Source organism: Phascolarctos cinereus, unplaced genomic scaffold (genome assembly GCF_003287225.1).
Source record: "Phascolarctos cinereus isolate Bilbo 61053 unplaced genomic scaffold, phaCin_HiC Scaffold_4;HRSCAF=312, whole genome shotgun sequence".
NCBI classification, from domain to species: Eukaryota; Metazoa; Chordata; class Mammalia; order Diprotodontia; family Phascolarctidae; genus Phascolarctos; species Phascolarctos cinereus.
This window is the reverse complement of record NW_027555847.1, coordinates 269130100-269152559: the sequence shown is the minus strand read 5'-3', so window position 1 is coordinate 269152559 and position 22460 is coordinate 269130100.

Genomic DNA, 22460 nt, shown 5'->3' with positions numbered 1-22460 from the left:
CTGAAGTGATATGTTTGGTTTCTTCTTCAGCATGCTCTGTACATGATGTTTAGGAGCTGAGGGTCTCCATTCCCTGGGTGGTGGGGGTGAAGTGAGCAGCCTAGATGCCAAGGTCTTTAGATCTATCACCCCTCAGAGTTTCACTACTCTCAGGCCAAATATCAGCGGTCAGCAACCAAAGAGTCATATATTCCAGAGACCTGGCCTCGGGGGCCGCTTCATCAGCAAACCTTTTTTTTATCTTGCCCAATCACACTTCCACAGATAGGATACTTCATGACAAAGAGACAGAAGAACCCTGGGGCCAGTGGCCCACTCTAATGGAATGATGGATCTAATACTCAGGAAGCAATTTGGATTCCTGCTTTGCAGCTTAAAGCATCCTCCCCTTACATTTCCTCCTTCCACAAAATTACTGGAAAACTCCTTTGTTTTTAAAATGCTAGAACTAGGATAGCTCCAAAGAATAGTTATTAATGAGTCAATAACAAGTTGGACATTGACTAACTGGAATGTATGATTAGAAAAGGATATGACAGGAGCCAGGGATAATAAATGGAGTGGAGTGGAGAAGTATTCCATCGGTACCTTCAAATTAAAAAAACAAAACAGAGGAATGGTCTTACTAGGTTGGCTGGATTTTTTTGGCAGGTCTATTGAAGAATACAGATACAAGTCACCTAAGATGAAAAGGCATAGATAGGTTGTGGTCTGTGCTGGTAGAGAGAGTGCCCCCATCACTGACATCACAGACTCATTAATGTATTGAAGATGTCATCTTGGCAGGAGGTTTCTTGTAGGGAGATTAGAGCGGCATAGCAGAGAGAGTAGCAGGCTGGGAGTCAGGAAGACCTAAGTTCAAATCCAGCCTCACATACTTACTAGATATGTGACCCTGGACAAGTCATTTAACCCTGTTTGCCTCAGTTTCCTCAACTGTAAAATGAACTGGAGAGGGAAATGGCAAACTTCTCCAGTATCTTTGCCAAGAAAATGGGATCATGAAGAGTCAGACAATTGAATAACAACAATAGCTTTAGTAGAGAGGCACAAGCCTCTGGGTCTGTCCTTTTTGTCAGTGACATCAGAGAAAGCATGATTAGTAGCATGGTATGCTTGTCATTAGCAGATGACGCAAAATTGAGAGGAATAACAAGCATACTGGGTGACAAAATCAAAAGTCAAAAAGATGACAACAAATGAGAACAGACTGACTCTTGTTAAGATAACATTTCATAAGGATAAATTTAAAGTCCTATACTTACATTCAAAAAATCAACTGTACAAGCAGAGGATATTGTGGGAGGAATGACTAGACAATAGCTTCTGTGCAAAGATATCCAGGGACCTGAACGGCCTTCATGCTCAATATGAGACACCAGTATGTGTGAAAATATCCAAAAGACTCAAGTTTTCTGTTCTTTTTTTTAAAAAACCCTTTAACTCCCCAAATAGAAACCAGAAGTTCTGCAAAAAACAGGAAGTTTAGCTCAGTTCAAGAGAATGAAGTGAACTATAGATCATACACTATAAGAATTACCATTCCAAATGACTTTAGATTAGAACAGTAGATAAGGCATTTTTGTCTTTCTCTTGCTTCGGAGTGAACAAATCCTATGTGGAAAGAATACCATGTGAGACAAGCATCAGTAGCCTCCCTGGAACATTATGTTTAAGAAAGTAAAGTAAATGCAGAAACAAAATTCTTGAGCCCCTCTACATAACATGTGTAACAAATGTAATTGCCCTCGTGGTTATGGGCAGTCTCTAGGACTTACTGGGGATCCTAGCAAGTCCTTCCAGTGGACTGAGCTCCCGAATACATGATTGGCATGTGAGAGAGCCTTGAGTAATGGAGCAGAGAATATTCTCATCTATACTAATTTCTTGGCAGTAGCTATGGGTGAGGCCAACTGTTCTGGGACCTGCAGACCACAGGACTAGAAAATCAAAGGCTTTCCTCTTTGGGGTAAGGACCAACAGAAGAAGTTTGTCATGGCCTCCCACTGCATACAGTTGTTTGTTAGGGATATCAGCACCCATCAGAAACATCAGGGGCTAAATGATCAATTTGGAGCTGTTCCAAGAACAGCAGAGATTTGGGAATGAGTCCATTGCCAACATGGCATCACCACCCAATGGTCAATGATGCCGTGGTGAGCTAGGGACAAGATCATATGATCCCTCTAACAACAAGGCAGACTGACTTCCCAACTGTGTTCATTGTGTCCAGTCAGAGGACCCATCTAATCTAAGTGGCCCCCAAGCTGTTCCCAACTGGCAAAATGGTATTCTCCCATCTCAGAACAAAAGGTTTGTCCCTGATAATCAATACCAGCATCATTATGCACCTGACTGCCCAAGTCAGGGGTACAGCCTCCCATATCTGTGACAATCTACTTTAGAAGAGGGAAAGGTTTGGTGATTTCTAGGATCCAGTCCCCAAGACGACTTACCTGTTAGGAATGGACAGTTTTGGGACAAAGTTTGGCCTCTCTGGTCCTTTCTTATCCCCCAGCCCAAACTTGCTTTGGCCTCAAGACTTGCTCCTTCAGAGGGTGTCTTACAACCTGGAGAGCCTTCCTTTCCTCTGGGATAGTTTAAACAACTCCTTCCCAGAAAGGGCTTGAGTCATCAAAGGTTGATACAGTTGGAAGGCACTTTGTTTTCTAATAGTATGGAGGAGGTGAAACTGTAGCTATATAACTACAATGGGTGGTATTTACAAAAAAAGGGGGCAAGAAACTATAATTTTTTTTCTTCTTTTATATTTCCCCTTACTACTGCCTATACCAGGGGGATTATTTAATGAATGCATTTAAATGGTAGATCTTCTAGAAGAGCTTCAGTATCTTGCTTCCATAGGGGTGGTATGTGATAGGACAAGTATCCCTTTATTTCCCCATGACAGAGACTGATTTTTCCTTCAAGACAATAAAACTGTCCCCAGGACCTGATTGGCTCCTGCCTCCCTTGACACAGCTTGCAGGTCATGTAAGGGCATAAAAAAAAATTTTTTTTTTTTGCTTTTTAATCTTTGTGACCCCTGTACCTAAAACAATAGTAGTATATAATAGGTACTAAATAAATACTTGTGGGTGGATGGATGGAGTAAGTTTCTATGGGGACCAGTTGACACTAAAGACTTTGGAAAACTTCTTCAAAAACAGAGTTTCTTTCTTTTTTAAAACCCTGAGGTAATAATAGTCATATTATCAACACATAAATACCAACCTTCACGTCACAAATAGAACTTGGGCATACTGCCTGGCAATGTCCTGCTCTCCACTTCCATACACCTCGTGGTCTGCATGTTATACTTCAGTGACATATTCTCCTTTTTTCATCAGCCCTTGTTCATTTGTAGCAGATTTTATCTGTATAAAAATAGTAGTGGAGCCAAGAATTATGTGAGAAGAGGTGAATGGAGCATCCCATGTGGTTTACCCCGGCTTCACAACCCCTTAAGGATCATTTGGTGAAGTCCTTGAGAACAAAAAGTCATTCTGTACTCCAAAGAAAGGCATGGGCAAGATGCAACCATGGTACCACCATCCCATATGGCTTGTTCAGCTCAACTAGTCATTGCTAAAGTGGGGATGGTAGCTCTTCACAACATTACACTTGCCATCACAATGTGGCAAGAATTCACTATCTTCCAGCTGTTTGCCAACTATCTGATCTTCTCACCAGTTTTTAATTTAGCCCTGGTTTACTGAGGCATAGGAGAGCAGCTGGGATCTGCAATGACAGACTGCCAAGCTGAACACTTCCCAACAGAAAGCTGAAAGTGTTTCTGCAGAAGGTGAGTGTGAGAAAGGGCTTTATAAAACATTGTTCCTAAACAAGCTATCATTATTTATCAAAGTTGGCCAATTTTCTCCTTTAAGTCATAGGATCATTCAGTCCAATTCTCTAATATCATGACTCTATCATCCAGTGTGTTAGCTACCTATAGTAGTCTCATATGTATAGGTCTTTTCCCTCTATCCTTGACCTCTGAAGTCCATCCCTAATAACAGTATTGCTGGGTCAATGAGTATGCCTCGTTTGATATTTAGATGGTATAATGGGGCTCACCTGAGTGTGCCCAGATCCTCTAACCTAGAGACTTCCTACGTCCTCTACTGCATAGGTGGGGGTAGCCTCCTTTGCTTGGCTACATAGCTGGAAAGGCTGAATCTTTTAAAACTGGCCAATGTAAGATGGTTGGTCTCTTCCCTGCTACATGCAGAGGGTTAAGAACACATTTCATCTACACAGCAGGCACCATGAACTGAGCTAGTGAGAGGGAAGAGACTTCCTTCCCCTGATCATTCTCTTGTTCCAGCTCCTAGCAATGGACCTGGGGTGTATTTGTTTCTGCTCTGAGTCTTTTGTAATTCTAAATGCCAGTGTTGAAGCCATGGTTCCAAACAGTATGGTGTAGCCCGGCAGCCTAGCAGGAAAGCCCAAAGAAGCCAGGGGGTCTAAGACTCAAGCCCAAGGGTTTGGAACTTGGCTCTATAGGAACTGAGCTAAGCTAGGAACTTTATCCCCTTTTCATCTGCAGAGATTGAAGTGGTATGGGGATGGGGGGAGGATTATGCTTCTTATATGTCATGGAGTAAGTCTGTACATTTATGATTACACCTTTTGAAATATATATTCCTTTGTAAAAGCTAATTTGATTGTTAAGTGGGTTAATGGAGTAAATGGAATTGGGGTACAAGTCATCATGAAATTTGGGGTGTTAATGGAGTAAATGGAATTGGGATACAGGTCATCATGAAATTTGGGGTATAGTATTGTTGGGGCAGGGCTCGGTGCCATTTACAGAAAACCTGGACATTCCCCAATTCCCCTTAAAGGTGTCAAAGAACACTAATGGAGGGATGAAAATGTAATATACCTGGCCTTCAGGCAGTGAGAGTGAGGGTATTCTGTATAACAGGGATATAGTTCCAAATTACAAAGACTATGCCAGCAGAGGACAGGTGTTCAGTTGTTTTTGGTCATGTCCAACTCTTTAAGACCCCATTTGGAGTTTTCTTGGCAAAAATAGTGGAGTGGTTTGCCATTTCCTTCTCCAGTTCATTTTTACAGATGAGGAAACTGAAGCAAACAGGGTTAAGTGACTTGCCCAAGGTTAGACAGCTAGTAAATGTCTGAAGCCAGATTTAAATTCAGATCTTCTCAACTCCAGGCTCAGCACTCTATCCACTGGGTCATTTAGCTGCTCCTAATTTAAATTTAAATTTAAGGCTGGCAGAGAAGGCACCAACCGGAATTGGTAGAAAGGGTTTCCTCTCCTGGGATTTCCTATACCAGTGAAATCATGGGTCCAGTTCCTATGCCTATCAAATAATGACAATAATGGCTATTGGGGTATTTGTACTTCTTTCTGTCAGTAGTTCAAAAGAAATGTGAGATATGCAAATTTAGTGACATCTCTGCTCCAAATGTTCATATGGACTATTTGTGCTGGACCTGTGGTAGAGCTTTGCAAGCTTGTATTGATCTGATCAGTCAGACATACTGTACCTTGACTCCAACATAGTGATGTCGTTCTGGTCCTCTTCAAGAGCAAAGGATGACAACCAACCAACCAGCCTCTTCCTGTGAATGAAAGACTGGCTCATACGAACCAGTGGCATTCCTGACAAAGGAATTTTTCATACCAAATAACATTGAGCACAGGGCCTGGGTTTAGTGTTTTCCCTATGTACATGCCAGAGGAGAAAGCTTGCTCTTCCAAAAGGCCATCACTTTAATATCATTAGCAAGGTTATAGTTAATTAACTAATGACCAAACTCTATGTAGAATGAAAAGAGAACACTGCCACTGCTGGGGTGTGTGGAATTTTAAACAAATAGTAGCCATCAGGTCAGAGTCAAAACTGAATCCTGCAAAGGACAGCTCTCTGGAAAAAGGCTTTACCATTAAAAAGTGAAAAAGGAGGGTGGTGCAGTGGATAGAGCTCCAGCCTTGGGATCAGGAGAATCTAAGTTCAAATCCAGCCTCACACTTACTAGCTGTATGTCACTTAACCCCGATAGCCTCACCAAAAAGCTAAAATAAAATTAAAAAGGACATACTTTTCTTTGCTGGGTCCCAGCAACTAATGGCCCATGTCACTGAAATAGGATCTGGTAAGGGAGGATTGCAAACATCTTCTCTAATGTTCTGTGGTTCACTCACATGTACCGCAGTTCTCCAACATCCACAATCAAACAATTCGTTATAAAGAGAAGATTCCATAGAGGAAAGGAAGGAGGATCTCCAAAGTCCTGAGTCAAACAGTAACAGGGGCATAGAGTAGAAGGACCACTGGCCTACACCCTGGGTCTTAAGGAAATCACTTCCTCCTCGTGTAATAATTGTGTGATCACTTCTCAGCAAAATAAGGGAATTGGACTACATGGCCTCCAGGACACCTTCCAGCTCTGACATTCTAATTTCAATATTCTAAGGTCTCAAGCTATCTCTAACATGTTGTGATTCTCATTGTTATTGTTTTCCCATTAACCTGTGTAGACCCCTCACTAAACCATTTTGAGCCCCCAAGATCTGAGAAAGGTCTAAAACCTGGATTGGCCAATCAGGAGTGATACTTTGGCCCACTCTGAGCTTAACCCACCATAATGCTTTGCATGTTCTGACTTAACAGACATGTTTTGCTTTGCTCTCCTAGTAAACTCAAAATGCTCCTTCCTGTGTCAACAACAGTGCCCGAGACCAGACATTGTCTTGAATAATTGGACTCTTCTTATCTTGGTATTTTATGGACGTACGCTATGTAGGAGAAACACAGATATCCTGGATCTATAATTTCAAGTGACACTTTGACATTCTCCTATCTAATTGTATTTATAATCTATCCACTTAAGAAATTCCTTTTTCATATCACAGTTAATTTGGAGACTACAATTTTGGCCAACATGGGCATCCTGAGCCAGGAAGGGAGTGGTGAGAGGAAACTGCTCTGAAGATATAAGATCTGCCTTGTCTGTCCATCCTTGGGCTCATTTGCACAGTGAGCTCCCATGCATATCTCTCTATATGTACGTTCCACAAGCTTTGAAAGAAACACTCACATGCAGCCTAATTTCATTTATCTTTCTAAGAATGAACTCAGTAATGGTTGACACCTGTTTATATGACACCTTATTTCTAGACAGTTTAAGCAATATCAGGTAGCTGGCAAAGAAGTGAACCTCTCTAAAATCTCTCTCTCTACATACACACACAGTAGGGGCAGCTAGGTGGCGCAGTGGATAGAGCACCGGCCCTGAAGTCAGGAGGACCTGAGTTCAAATCCAGCCTCAGACCAAACACTTGACACTTACTAGCTGTGTGACCCTGGGCAAGTCACTTAACCCCAACTGCCTAAAAACAAAACAAAACAAAATACACACACACACACACACACACACACACACACACACACCCCACTACTACTGTCTGATCCCAGAATTACCTACCCTGCAGGCATTTCATCCTTTTTACTAAGTTTCTGATCTCTATTTAAATGTCCTCATCCAGATAATACTCTAAAACTACTTGCTATTTGAGGTTGAAGTAGGTTTTGATAGGCAGAACAGTGTGCTTTAAATTCAAGGAAAGAAATGTTTCCAAGTAGAAAAAGAAAGTGGAACAGGAAGACAAGAGCTGTCCAAGACCTGTCTGGTAACTAGTAACTGACATAGAATTCAGTATTCTTCTCAATGCATAAATAAGAATAATTAGACTTTAAAAGAGAAAGAGGACTTAGTCCATCTAATCTAGCAAATATATTTTTTTCACATTGCAGAAGGCCTTTTTTTTTTTTTTAGGCAGTTGGGGTTAAGTGACTTGCCCAGGGTCATACAGCTAGTAAGTGTCAAGTGTTTGGTCTGAGGCTGGATTTGAACTCAGGTACTCCTGACTTCAGGGCCGGTGCTCTATCCACTAAGCCACCTAGCTGCCCGCTGGCCTTATTTATTTTTAAGGTTATCTTCAAAATGCTTTACTTCTTTTCTTAATTGAATTTTATTTTCAATTTGTAATTCTCTCCCTCTCACCTCCCTCTTCTCCCTTGAGAAAGCAAGAAAAACAAGACCAGTTACAAATATGTATAGTCAAGTAAAACAAATTCCCATATTAGTAATGTGACATATAAAAGGTTCAAGAGACATAATTTCTGGATAATTTAATCTTTTATTAATAATGCCAGCATGTTTATTAATAAAAGAATGGTCATTTGGCCATCTCTCTCTTAGACCAAAGACTCTTCATGGTGTTGGGCTCATCATTTATATGCCATTGGAAGAGCAGGTGTTCCTGAGGGTGGCAATCAACTCTGATTGGCTAACAGTTAATGAGATAGTGAATATTACAACAAGAGGCTAGTCTATATTATGATGAGAGTCTTGGGATACAGTGACTTGGAACACCCAAATCTTGGTCAACAGGACGTCAATTTCCATATCAGCTCTCTGACAAAAGGAAAGATCCACATTTTCCCAGACCTGCCTGAACAAACACAATGAACAGGAATACAACCATTAGCCCAAACTTAGAATTTTTTTTTTACTGTCTGACTAGATCTCAGCCACCCTGGCTGGGTAAGTTTGGAGAGAGATTTCCCACACTGGTTGATTTCTGGATGAGGAAGTAGAAAAGGGGAAAAACTTTGGTCCTAATTCAATAATTAGTTATTAATACAAGAAGAAATAACAATTTCTCTCTGTAATGTCATATGTGTATATACACATATATATCCATATATATATATATATTGCAAACATATATGTATATATTACTCAGTCTATACTCTGAGTTCATCATCTCTCTGTCTAGAGACGGGTAGTATGTTTCATCATGAGTCATCTGGAATTTTGGTTGGTCATTGTGTTGATCAAAGTTTCTAAGTCTTTCAAAGCTGTTCATCTTTTTAGCATTGTTGTCATTGTATACATTGTTCTCCTGGTTCTCACTTCATTTTTCATTAGTTCATGTAAATCTTCCCAGATTTTTCTAAAACTATCCCCTTCATCATTTTTTATAGCCAAGTGGTATTTCACATTCATCTATGATAACTTTCCCAATTGTTAAGCATCCCTTCAGTTTACGATTATTTCTTTGCCAACACAAAAAGAACTTACATAAATATTTTTGTACATTTAAGTCTTTTTCCTCTTTCATTGATCTCTTTAGGGTATAAATAGCATCATCACTAGTAGCAGCATCACTAGATCAAAGGGTATGCACAGTTTGATATCTTTTTTGTGTATAATTCCAAATTGCTTTATAGAATGTCTAGACTAGTTCACAGCTCCCTCAATAATGCATTATGAAAAAGGAAATGGGGTCACTAGTAGAATTAAGATGATTCCACCATGGACTCCCAGACCAAACAGAACTCTAGCCAGACTCATTGAAGAGAGGCCAAATACACACATACACATGTGTGTGCACACATAAATATACCTATTATACATATGTGTATATAGCATATGTGTATAATGTGTGTATATATTTATACATGTTTATACATGCATGTATACCTTATGTATGTATGCATACGTACACATGTGTGTATATCCCATCTATATATCCCATATAGTCAAGATAATTTAAGAGGATATATGTGTATTTATGAACCTGACATTATGGTTAGGGGACAGGAAGGGGCAGGGAAACCTTGTCATTTGCAAGCATGATGGGCAGCCAGTATGGCAAAAACACAAAATCTTTATGAACAAGAATAATGAAGGTCATTTCCAAAACTATATACAAAGAGTTTGGGTGATTCTGGCAGGGGATTCTCCTCCTTGTACTCTTTCTGGGTATATACCCTCTGGTGCTTGAACTGCCAATACAGAAGCCACAGTTTTCTCCTCAGAGCATACTGTCCTGTGCCTAAGAACATTCTCTTTTGGCATCCTGTATCCCTCCCAGATGGGGGTGGGAGTGGAAAGAATTATCATCTTCATATCAGGCTGCTTTGACATCTGCCACAAATTGGCAGGAATTAATCGAATGACAAAGACACTGACTCAGGCTCTCTGGGAAGCAATAATTTGGGGGAAGTGAAAACCAGGGGGTGGAAATGGAATGAAGGTGAGTCCAAGATCCTTGACTTGCCAGGTTGTGCTGGAAGGTCAGGATCCATGGGAGTTAGCCAAGTTGTGGGAGCTTCTCCAGGGAAGCACCTCTGCCCACCCCTGCCGTACCTCTCCTAAGCAAGCAGGCTCTTGGGAACCGAGTCAGGCCTGGCACCCGCTCAGCCGAGGCTGTTCAGGAGTTCATAGTTCTTCACTAGCACCAGCAGCCAAAGTACTGAACAGCAGGCACTAGTTGAAAATATGTACTAAATGTGTGACTGCCAAAAATAGGGACAAGGTGATTGAGGGGATAGGGGAGGCAGAGGGGGAAGAGAGCAGAAGGAGGAGACGCAAAGAAAGGGAGTGAGCACAGAGAAAAGAGGAAAGCATAGAGGCACCGTTTCATCTCTGCAGCTTATTTCAAACTCATTCCAGGGGATTCTTGGTAGATACCACCATAGGCTTTCATACATAGTCACCAAAAGTCTCACTAGACTAGCCTCGGACCTATTAACTCTTCCTCTGTGGCAGAGGCCTTGTCTAAATGTGAAGGAAGGGCTTTTGAGGGGTGTGCTGTAGCTCCTCCAGCCAGAGGCCCACACAATCAGAAGATTCAGCTCTAAGGAAAGAAATCAAAGGAGCGGAGATTCTCTCCTTGAACCCTCACTAGCCTGAAATCTTAGAATGAGCATCCAGGAATAAGGATGATAAGAGTCCACCTATGGGGAGAGAGCTGGACACGTACTCAGACCCTTTCCACTGGCAACACACTTGGGCCCTTGCTTAAAGGACATGTGGAGCCAACAGCCAGTGGCCTTGGACCCCATAACTAAGGGCTGTGGTAAAGATGATTAGCAAATGAACCCAAGAGGCAACTTGTTTGTTAGTTTGTTTTTTAGCAGATTGAGTACTATACATGGAATCGGTTTGTATCCCACTTCAGACTGACTATGTAACCCTAAGCATATCACTTAAATTCTCTGAACCTCAGTTTCCCCGTTTCTAAAATGGGGATGATAATAATAGTCCTACCTCACAAAGTAAACACAAAATAAACCTGTGCAGGTTATTGTGAGGATTAAATGGGATAATACATATAAAGTGTTTTGCAAACCTGAAAGTGCTATATAAATGCCAGATATTAAATAAATACCAACTTACTAGGTTATAAGAAGAAAGAGAAACTGTTTTTGGCCTTTTTGGGTCCTTCCCTGGTTCAAAACATGGGGAGGGAATTTATTTCCCATCCTTAAATCAACAGCTATGGCACATATATGCATATGACTACAAAGACACGTGCTGGCATAGATAAGCCTGAGAACAGACCTCAAGCGGGGCAGGTAGGTGGTGCAGTGATAGGAAACCAGCCCTGAAGTCAGGAGGACCTGAGTTCAAATCTGGCCTCAGACCAAACACTTGACACTTTACTAGCTGTGTGACCCCGGGCAAGTCACTTAACCCCAATTGCCTAAGAGAGAGAGAGAGAATAGACCTCAAGTCCCAGGATATCTCTTCTGCTTTGGGCTTTTCTCCCTAATCACACATAACTGAACAGTGATCCTCAGAAATGGACATTTCCAGATTTGAAAGTGTGTTGGGCATGCTTTAAGGAATGGGCCCTCGTTGACTAGCTCCTCCATTAAGTTCATTCATGAGTCTTCTGTGTTTTAAGGATATCATTTGTGTTGAAAGAAATAAATAGCCCTCCTATAACTGAGATCCACTTTGTGAGTTATTGTTCAGTTGCTTCAGTCGCGTCTGACTCTTCGTGATCCCATTTAGCATTTTCTTGGCAAAGATACTGAAGGGGTTTGCCATGTCCTTCTCCAGCTCATTTTACGGGTGAAGAACTAAAGGAAACAGGGTTAAGTGACTTGCCCAGGGTCACATAGCTAGTGTCTGAGACCAGATTTGAATTCAGGAAGATAAGTCTGCATGGCTTCAAGCTCAGCACTCTATCCACTGCACTACCTAACTGCCCCCTGTACATTGAGTACCCTTTTCTAGAAGAGGCCTTATTAATCCCTTCTAAAGGACACCCTCAGACACAAGCCCTACCAAAGCTCTGACTTAGAGATTCAACTCTAGGATCAGGGCTTACGAGTCAGAGAGAGTGAAAAGAACCTCATACACTCTTTGGGGTCAGGCGTCCCCAGAACTGTAACTGCATCCCTCTTGAGCCTCGATCCTTTTCTGAAACGGAACCCCCTGCCCACTTACCCGTGGTTTTGGGTGACATAGATGAATAAACAACAGAAACAAAATGTATGGTTCAGGAATCCCATATCACTGCAGTTAACTTCATTAATATATCCTACTGTGGTAGAACTTACAGTCTACAGTAATTGTAAAAAGAAAGAAAATCAACAGGGGAACTGTGGGGAAAACAACATTATTATTTATTAATATTGTTTGAATCTAGCTTCATGTGGCTAGAAAATTGTTTAACCCCAGGCTCACAGTAGAGGTCATGCTGACCTTAGAGACGAGAAGTGGGATGGCTTCAGGGAATCCTTCGATGCCACCCACCTCTTGTTTTGGGGCCACTCAAAGCTTGTGTTTTGAGTTCCCCTAATTAGATTGAATGTTTATACTTACCTGCTGATATACATCCCAAGTGACCTTACCTGGAAACTGTACTTTTCTGGAAACTGCCTACTTGCAGTTCCAGTTCCTGTGCTGGTACTCTTGTCTGAACTATATATAAAAGTAAACCTCACAGAGCCTCGAGGAGGGAGGCACACTGTTCTCTGACTCTCTCTTCTGTCAAATTCTTTCTAAAACTTTTTCAGGTTTTGGGATTTGTTCTCAACTGACAGAACATCTGAACCATTGACTATTTAGGGTTTTATTCCTTTAACTTTCACATAATGTCAATGAAAAAGTTGTATAATATAGTAGAAAAACCAACCACTGGCTTTACAGTTAGAAGACCTGAGTTTGAATCCAAGCCCTGCCATTCAGCAGTAACTGACTGATCCTGGGCAAGTCACTTGATCTCTCTGTGCCTCAGTTTCTTCATCAGCAATTAAGGGGCAATGTGAACATGTATGACCTATGTCAAATTGTTCAGCGTCTCAAGGAGAGGGGAAGGGAGGGAAGGAGGGGGAAAATTTGGAACTCAAAAAAAAAATTTAACGAATGTTAAAAAATGTCTTGAAGGGGCAGCTAGGTGGTACAGTAGATAGAGCACCAGCCCTGGATTCAGGAGGACCTGAGTTCAAATCTGGCCTCAGACACATAATACTAGCTGTGTGACCCTGGGCAAGTCACTTAACCCCATTGCCTAGACAAAAAAAAATTGTCTTTACATGTAATTGGAGGGGGGGAAATAAAATATTATTTTAAAAAAACCCAAGAAAAGACAATGGGGGCGGGCAATATGATGCAATAGAAAGAATGCTGAATTCAAGACCCAGAAAACTAGGATTCAAATCCTATCTCTGCTGCTTCCTATTTGGGCAAGTTATTTACCTCAGTTTCCTCATCTGTATCATAAGAAGTTTAGACTAGTCCTCTCAGTCCCCGTTGAGTTTTACATCTACAATTATTTCTGGAAGATACTTGTATCATAGTTCCTTGGTCCCTTCCAAATCTAATGTTTTGTGATTTTATCAAAATCATTGGCCACAGAAATTCAGTTGATCTGACCAGACTTATATTCACAATGTTTCAACATTCACATTTAAAGGAAGAAAAACACCTTGCCCCTTACCTTTCCTAGCACCCCCGAAGAAAGTAGTGTTGGATAAGTTCTGTCCTCTCCTTTGAACTCTCTTGCCATATACCAATGTACCAAACCAATAAGCCAAGGTGAACTGGGCCATTTCTTCTCTTATTTGGCAGACCTTGGAAGATATTCCATGCTGCTTCCTCCAGTAGCTGTCTCTCTCAATGTTAAGGGGCCCCAGGTGTGTCCTTCAGTCTAACCTGCAGCACTGAAATAAGAGCAATTAATTATTCAGTGCCAGAGACAGCACCTGCAATGACAGCATATAGAGGTGAACCCTCTGCAACTGGGAAGGACTAACAAGAAGTGAAAAGCAAATGAATTGCAAGCAAGCAGAGCATTTATTAAGAACTTATGATGTGCCAGACACTGGGCTAAGCACTGAGGATACAAAAAGAAACGTTCCCTGCTGTCCAAGAGCTTACATTCTAATGAGGGAAGACAACATATAAAAGGGAAAAGGAAATTAAGGGGTACGGGTGAGTGAGTTAGGACAATCAGAAGGACAGAGAGGAGGACAATGAAGTACAGTAGGCCTGGGCCCATCTCAAAACAGAAGTCCTAAGGGGAAGAAGCGATCTGGAAAGGTGAGAAAGCCAGACATTGAGGAAAATTTCAGGGTGAGAAGGTGCCTGAGTCAGCTGGGCCATCTTTTACCTCTATTCTTACCTACCTTTGGTCACTGAATGAGCGTGGCTTCAGACAAATTGAGACCTGGGGGAAATGTTTAATTTTGAAAGGCCAAGGTACCCACTGCACCCTGGACCATCGCCAGTCATCTTGACCTCCGTCTTGCCACTGGACTCCAGTGACTCTGGAGGAGAGAGTGAGGCTGATGACTTTGTGCAACTTTGCCTCGCTCAAATCCAATTCACTCTCAAGTCAAGGCATCACTCTCATGAAGTCATTGGTCCTCTTTGAGAATGAAGAATGAACAACAACATGAAATCTGAAAAGAGGCACACGACATCTGGTGGTGTGTGGGATAAGCACTGGGCCTGGAGTCGGGAAGACCTGAGTTCAAATTTGACTTCAGGCACTTACTATCTGCGTGAAACCTAGCCAAGTCAAAGCTCTGTTTGCCTCAGTTACCTCAACTGTAAAATGGGAATGATAACAGCACTTGTTTCACGGGGTTGTTACGAGGATCATATAAGACAATAATTGTACAGCACTTAGCCTTGTAGTGCCTGGCACATAGTAAGTACTATATAAATGTCAGCTGTTACCATTATTAGATTTTCTATCATTTTCTCTATATTATATTTTCATGTCATATGGAGTTAGAAGTGAAGAGGTCTATCCAGCTTCCTCATTTGACTCTCTCTGAAGCCCAGACAGCTTAAGTGCCTTTGCCCAAGGTCATACAGGTTATTGGGCAGAGCAAGGATTTGAACTTAGATCTTCTGACTCCCCAGTCTAGAGCTTTTTCTACTACATTTTTCTACTGCCCTTTCACACTGTACTACCTCCTTCTGGCCAATGTAGGTGCTGTCTACACCCATGGGTGTACTCCATTAAATAGGCTTCAAAACCTTGGAAGTACTTTTTTTTAATAGTTGTGGGGAGGGCTGTCTCCCACTGGTAGCATGCGAGTGTCATTGTCTGACTTATCCCTCCACCCTTCTCCAATTCCTGCCAGGAGGTGAAGCAAGAGGTTGGGTCCTAAAGCTTGGCCACTCTGCTCTCCTTGGAGAGAGGTGGTACTATGCTAGAATTAATTGTATCTTTCTTCCCCTTTAAATATTGTTAGTCTATGGCAGGGGTGGGCAACTTGCAGCCTCAAGGCCACATGTGGCCCTCTAGGTCCTCAAGTGCAGCCCTTTGACTGAATCCAGACTTCACAGAACAAATCCCTTGGTCTAAGGGCTGCAGTTTTCAGATTGAATCTAACTTTGGATTATTGTTTTATGAATGGAGGAAGCAGAACCCCAAGCTTTGTATCCAAGGCTCGACTCCCTTCCCACCAAATGCCAACTCCACAACATAGCAAAGAAACCCGTTTATCCAATCCTGTAGTAAACAGAAATCAGAGAAAGTATACATAGAGAACATACCAGACAATGCAAAGTGAACGAGCTCTCAAATTGCATTCAAGGTCATTCAGCTCAACCAAGAGAAGTCTTAAATCTCACCCAAGGGGAAGTTCCCTGAGGTCTCTAATGTAACAAGCTGGGAACAGGGACATGATGGAAACTGCCACCTCCTCTCATGTTGGCCTCTTCCCAGGCTCTTTGGGGTTGGCATTGTCCATCTTCTCTTGCAAAGCTGGAAGCCAAAAGTGCCTGAAGCCCAAAGAGGCTGAAGAGACTTGAAGAGCCTTTGGCCTTTATACCCTTAACCCTTAATTCCCTTTTCAACCCCCTTTTATATGTTGTCTTCCCCTCATTAGAATGTAAGCGCCTTGACAGCAGGGAATGTCTTTCTTTTTGCTGGTCTTTGTATCAGTGCTTAGCACAGTGTCTGGCACACAGTAAGTTCTTAAGTTGTGTTTGCTTGCAATTCATTTGCTTTTCACTTCTTGTTAGTCCTTCCCAGTTGCAGAGGATTCACCTCTATAGGCTGTCATTGCAGGTGCTGTCTCTGGCACTGAATAATTAACTGCTCTTAGTTCAGTGCTGCAGGTTAGACTGAAGGATGCAACTGGAGCCCCTTAACATTGAGAGAGACAGCTACTGGAGAAAGCAGCATGGAATATCTTCTGAGATCTGCCAAATAAGAGAAGAAATGGCCCAGTTCACCTTGGCCCATTGGTTCAGTACATTAGTATATGGCAAGAGAGTTCAAAGGAGAGAACAGAGAACTTATCCAAAACCACTTTCAGCTGTCCTGAGATGCTAGCTTCCTGGTAGTATTAAGTCATATTAACACAGTCACTTAAATGTATAAAAAGGCACAGCCACATGGAGTCCATGTAGGTTACACTAGTTCTCTCCATTAAAGAGAGAACTTCTCTATCCCCAAGACTTGGATCAGGGGTCTAAGACTCAAGATAAGTCATCATTGAAGCAACTTCCTTTTAGCCCCAAGCCATGTTAACATGGCTATGTGGTTACTTAAGGGCATGAAAAGGTCAGCCTACATGGAGTCAGGGACTTGGTGGCTTCAGACCTGGTGGCTGTCCCAAGGACTATTGAAGTACCATACAGTCTCCTATGAGGGGGTCCAAGTCTACCTGAATTAAGTGCTATAACCTTGTTGAGTATCTCTTCTATGCTATTGAATGACCTGCAATTGTTTCATTTTGTTCTAATGTTAGACTTAAACAATGAGGAGACCAGTCTGTGTCAGACCTAGTTTATGACATGTCCTAGTAACATCGGTCGTGTAGACTCTTCTTTGTGTCCTTAAGATAGCACATTAGACACTAAATGCAGTATGTGTCCCTGACAGCCAAAGAGCATTTGATTTGAAATCAGAAGACTTGGGTTAGAATTCACCTCTTCTACTTACTTCAACTCTATGTGATACTTCCCCTCTCTGGACATCAATTTTCTCATCTATAAATTGAAAGAGTTGGACTAAATGATCTATAAAGTTGTTTCCAATTCTAATAGTCAGTCAATAAACATTTATTAAGTACCTATTATGTGCCAGGTACCATACTAAGTGCTGGGAATAAAAATATGATAAAGAAGCCCTCAAAGAGTTCACAATCTAATAAGAGAAGACAATACATAAAAAGAAGCTAAAAAGGGTGGGGGTGGGAAGGAAGTTACCTGATGATATCACATGATTGTGATGGAGACCAGTCCAAAGGAGTGCAACCAGGAGGGAAATGTAGAGATGCCTGGGAGAAAGCCTCCAGGTACTGAAAAACCCGTAGCAAAGAATCTAGAAGTCACCAGTGACCGGGGCAGCAGTGAGAAGTGTAAGTCTGTCTCTAAGGAGATCATGAGTATTTTATTGCATTCCAATTCCAGACCTGGATCAACGGACTGACCTCAATTAGGCTTGACCAAGAGCTCCCAGAGAAGTTAAGTGATATGCCCAAGGTCCTACAGGTAAGTAACTAGGCTCAGACTCCATCCAAGTAGCAGTTCTTTGTAAGTGTTAAATAGTTATGAATTGGCATTATTATTCACACTGAAGAGTAATCACTGAGAAAAGCTGTTACCACTCCTAATGGTATTTACATTTTAACTGGCATTACATCAGGGACTCAAATATTTTGCGTGTCCCGGCAGGAGGGTGAAGCCTGTGGATCCTTGCCCAGAATAATGTTGTGAAATAATTTGAAAATAAAATATATAGAATTACAAACAAAACCAATTACACCAAAATACACAGTTATGAAGCAGTTTCTTAAAAACCAAGTTCATGGACTCTAGGTTAAGAATGTAAAGCCTACATAAAGCCTTAAGTTTTTAAAATAGTGGAGCTCTGACTACAGAATTTTAAGCATCAAGCACAGACATCAGGGTCTCTGTATCCCCTGGAAATCATAGCACATAGGTAACTGTACATCTCACCTATTCATCAGAACAACCATTGTAGGTATGCATGAATGCATTTATGTATATATGTGTATGTATATGCATGTATATGTGCATGTGTGTGCATATTATATGAAAGTTAATTGTATATATGCATATGTATATATAAACACATATATTTATACCATCTAATGCACAGGCTTCCAAAGTGGGTGATATTGCCCCCTGGGAGGTGCTGGGACAATGGAGGGGAAAGGGGACAGTAGTAGTAGCCTTGGGTGCAATTGAGGGGTGTTGAATAAAAATAAAAGGGCAGTGAAAGAGTAAAGAAAGAAGAGAAGAAAATTTTGAAAAACCATTCATACATGTTTCATTTATTGTATAACAGAATTAAAGCTATAGTGATTATATCATTTTCCAAGTAAACACACAAAATGCAAGTTATAATCAACCAGTGGTCAAGTCTGCCAACAGGTCTTAACAAGCAAGTGTTGGCAGGTGAGCCTGTCTCAAATTGTCAGGACGTCCAGCATGCATCAGCAGGAATATGTGCATGTAATGACTTGTTTACAATATGATACTATACAGTTACATAATGCAAAATTGCATCATTAAAATTTCAATGCAGGAAAAAAAAAACACAAATTTACAACAAATTATTAAATTTAAGATGCATCTTTTATTTTTAAAAAAATTATATTTTTTGAAGTGATACAAATTTTTTAAAAGTTGTTAAAGAGTTAAAGAAAGTAGATTTCCAGGGGGTCACTGAGTTATTTTTTTTAAAGGGGGTGGTAGGTCAAACAAGTTTGGGAACCTCTAATCTAATGTGACCATCTACTGCTGTTCTTTTATTTCAAGGAAACTTTGTTTTTCAGTCATGTCCAACTGTTGGTAACCACATGGACCACAGCATGCCAACAATGTCCATGGGGTTTTCTTGGCAGAGATACTGGAATGGTTTGCCATTTCCTTCTCCAATGGATTAAAGCAAACAAGGGTTAAGTGACTTGCCCGAGATCACACAGCTAGTAAGTTTCTGAGGCCACATTTGAACTCCACATTAAACTTCCTAACTCCAGGCCCAGAACTCTATCCACTGAACCTCAAGGAAACATAGAATTAGGCAAAATATTACAGGGAATAATTTAGCTCACGCCATCTCATGTCAATTAAGTGACACTGCCGCAAAGGCTAAGTACGTGAGAGGAGGGGAGCTTTCTTGATATTGTGATGAGGTTTGATTATAACATCTTAATAAAATTTTAATGAAACTGATAATTGTTAGGGTAACATTTGGCTTGGCAGGCCAGGCTGTTTAGATTTGTCTGCCTCTCTATATATTATCTATTCCTTTCAGAGGTCAACCTATGACTTGACCTCAAATACATCTCTTTCTAGTGAAATATATGATGAAATCAAGAGTCCTACTTGCTCTGCAACAATAGGTGCATTTCATTGCTGGGCCGTTTTGACAGCAGCTAATGTCTGTTTTATCAAGTGGCAGATGGTATATTAGGTTCCTACTGCTTTGAAGTCTGAAGCATGTGCCTGTAATTTTCTAAAATGAGAGAATGGTTTCGTTGATTTTTTTCTTCTCTTTTTGACAGGTAGGGTGGGAAATCCATTTCTTTCAGCTCCCTTTGAAATTGGTCTGAAATGATAACTCCCTAAGTCATAGAAATTGGAGCTCCTTACTACAGGAAAATAATAAAGGACTTCAGAAGTCACAATGAGATATCTGGGAATGTTTGCACCTTCCTCCAAGTTTCTATCTGTCAAAGAACTGCTGCTTAAAATAAAGTTGAACATATTTGAAGTTTTCGTGTAATATTGTTTATGAAAGTTATCTATCTTTGTGCCTTATCCCACCACAAGGATTCAGGCTCCTGGAGGCTAAGGTATCCTGCTTAAACTTTCTATCTTCCCCCAGAACCTAGCACAGTGTTAACTGGTAGGAACTAAATGCGTACTTGTAATTGGTCTGAGATGATAGGTTCAGAGCTAAAAGGATTTCAGGGCTGTTTCATCCAATTCCTTCATTTTACAGAGGTGGAAAATAAGTCCCAGAAGGACTAAGTGATTTCACAAGATCTTATCTTGATCCCAGGGAACTTGGAAGCCATCAAGATGAGTCATCATTGAAAGAGCTTTCTGATAGCCTCAGGCCATATGAACATGGATATGTGGCTACCTAAGGGTATAGAAAGGACATCCCACATAGAGTCAGGGATCCTTCAGACTTGGTGGTTGTCTCAAGGATCTTGAATCACCATACAGATTTCTATGAGGGATCCAGGTCTACCTGAACTAAGTGCTATATCCTTGTTGAATGTCTTTTCTATGCTATAACTAAATAAACCTTAAAAAAAAAAACTATTGTATAACCTATAATTGTTTAATTTCCTTTTAAATATTGGATCCCAAGATCACACAGGTAGCAGGTAACAGAGCCAGGATTCTAATACAGATCCTCTGACTTTAGATTCAATACCTTTTCCACTAAAAATAAATATACAATACACATATATGTATATATATATATATATATATATATATACAATATATTACATATATACACACACATATTTATATATACATAGAGAGAGGTGTGTGTATACACACAAACACACACACGTATGTTGTTGTTCAGTCATTTCAGTCATGTCTGACTGTTCGTGACCCCATTTGGGCTTTTCTTGGCAAAGATACTGGAGTGGTTGACCATTTCCTTCTCCAGGTCATTTTACTGTATGTTCAGATTTATCCTGAAAGATATGTGGACATATTTAACCAGATGATTATCTAACCTTACTCTTAGACTAAAGCTAGTTAAAGACTTTTTTCTTTTACAACATATTTACTTCAATCTTTTAATTATTAAATGCATAACCCAAAGGAATTAAAGGAGAGCAAAGCCCATTTAATAATCTAACACTACACAAATATTGGATATGGTAAAAATATTAGTTATTATAATCTGTGATTATTATATAGGATTTTAGATGTTTCCTTGTATTGTTCAAGTTGAAAATTATTTAATTGACTCCTTCTGTGAAAGCTCCAAGGTTTCTGCCTGGGAAATTGGACCATACCCTGACAACAACTTGAGTAAGAAATTCTAAAAGCAGTGATTTATCATACTTAGGCCAGAGTACTTTAAGTCAACCTAAAGATAACAGGCGTAAATTCAAATTGTGTGTAAAAATTATATTTCTATATTGGGACTATATTGGGAATTGCAAGGTGAATACTTACGCCAGTTCCTTATCTGATAAATCTCAAAAGACAGGTAAAAGAATCAGGGCATTGAGAATTTATCCAGCTCCTCAAGGAAGTAGGGGAAAAGGTTATATGAAGCTGAGAATTGTTACCATGTGTCTTACAAAAAAAAAAGAGAGAATATATGAATTTTTGGATAATATTTTTTCTTTTGAAGTGCTAAGAGTACTGGACCTTAGAGACTAAAATGTTACTATTAACAATTATAAATCCAGATTTTATTTGATTAAGCCAAAATCTGTCCTGAAGAAAGTCAGAATGTTGTCTGAGCATTAGATTATCAGGATAATTATGGTAAATTAAAACCTAATATAAAAGGCATTTGTTATTTGGCATTAAGAAATTTATTAGCTGTATGACCCCAAGCAAGTAACTTTATGTCTATTAAACTCAGCTTGCTATTTTTTTGAGGGACTAATAATAGTACCCCACCTCCCAGGGTCCTTGTAAGGATCACATGATCATAAAGTGCTTAACACAGTCCTTGGCATTGGGCAAATACTGTATTAATGTTAACCATTTTTTATTATTTCTTTAATTAGATGTAATTGCCTCATACTTTATGCCTTTATATGTGTTTTTAGATGTGATAGTATATCATGCCAACAGTGATGAAATGAATGGTTTTCTGTGTAAGGTAATTTGGAAATGCATTCAACTGAATTAAGGCCACTTGATTGGTAATGGGTTTTGTTTCAAATTTCAACTACATGATGTTTAAGGTATTGTTATGTTTCTAAATTTTCTTATATTGGGAACCTTGGAAAACTATTATATCAGCTATGTTGTTAGAAAAGCAACTTTTCTTATAATCCAGATGTTGTTATATTAAAAACTATACAGTTAAAAGAAGGTTTAAAAAATGGGTTAGAAAGCTGTTACATCATTTTATCAGCCTTGCTGATCATGTGCTGTAATATTCTGAAGTACTGTGATTAAGAACT